We start from the raw sequence: 1,215 nt of genomic DNA, 5'->3' as shown, positions 1-1,215 counted from the left end.
TAGATAGATATATAGATATTAAATTCTTTCAATGTTATTATTAACCAGAAAAATAAATTGAAATTTTTTGAAAGTGTTAGACTACATCTTTGGAAGAATCTCAGAGAATTTTCAAAATTCCTCTTCACTACGAGCTAGAGGAAATATTCTATAGTTTGAGGTTCTACTCATGAATTGATGTTGATTCCAGAGTACCTAGACATTCTTAATTGAAAATTAGATGATATTTTAGGATGTGGAATTATATATAATATATTCCAAAATATATTAATAACATAATATTCAGTATATATAACACAATCTAATATGTGTGTGTTAATGTATATGCACCCTTACGATATATGTTTTTGAGGTATATATTCTATATATATAAAATGCAAGTCAAATAATTATATTTAAAGGTGAAAAGAATAAATAACATACTTTTATTTAGACAGTCTGGAATTGACTCTTGGCCCAAGGACTTGACCTCCAGCACTAGTTATTCTACTAATGACCTAGATTTTTGATCCTAAGAAAATTACTTTTCTCGCTTCAGTCCAATCATCTGTAAAACAAGTTTGTGTCTAAAACCAGTGATTACTAACCTATGGGTCATGGATTCCTGAGGGTTGCAAAGTTATTTTTAAATGTTCTCTGTTCCAAATACCAAGTTTTATTCGTAAGTAGTTTAATACTAAAAACCCCCACAAAAATATAATTAATATAAAAAATGCTTCAAAAAGAATTTCTCAATTTATTGCAGCTATATGTCATTATGTAATTTTTTAACCAATTGAAACTATCAATACCTGTAGATCAAAGATCTTTCTTGTGGCAATGGCTTCAAGAGATTATGATTCAAATAACTTCAAATGTAATAATTTGTGACCAGCATAATTTCAAAATGTCTATTATGATTTTATTCAAGCAAATCTGAGTTCTCTTAAGGAATAATTTGTAATATACTGTATATCCTTTAAACTTAAAACATCTTTTTTCTCAACACTACTGGGATGGTCCTGATAGTTCTAATGCATTTATATTTGAAATAAAAATGATAATGATTTCTGTATCTAAAGCACAAGAGATCTGACCGACTGTATGTAGAGTAGCCCTTTCCTCCTATACGAGCCTCTTCTATGCCATGGCTTGATTTTTTACTGTTGATTCTGGTGTTCAGTAATTTAATTAGCTCTTTTATATCTAAATAATAACGAAGCTTTTCCAAAACAA

The sequence above is a fragment of the Fukomys damarensis genome, unplaced genomic scaffold, assembly GCF_012274545.1.
Source record: "Fukomys damarensis isolate Sample0158 unplaced genomic scaffold, DMR_v1.0_HiC HiC_scaffold_2, whole genome shotgun sequence".
NCBI classification, from domain to species: Eukaryota; Metazoa; Chordata; class Mammalia; order Rodentia; family Bathyergidae; genus Fukomys; species Fukomys damarensis.
The sequence above is the reverse complement of the archived record's forward strand: the minus strand, read 5'-3'. Positions refer to the sequence as shown.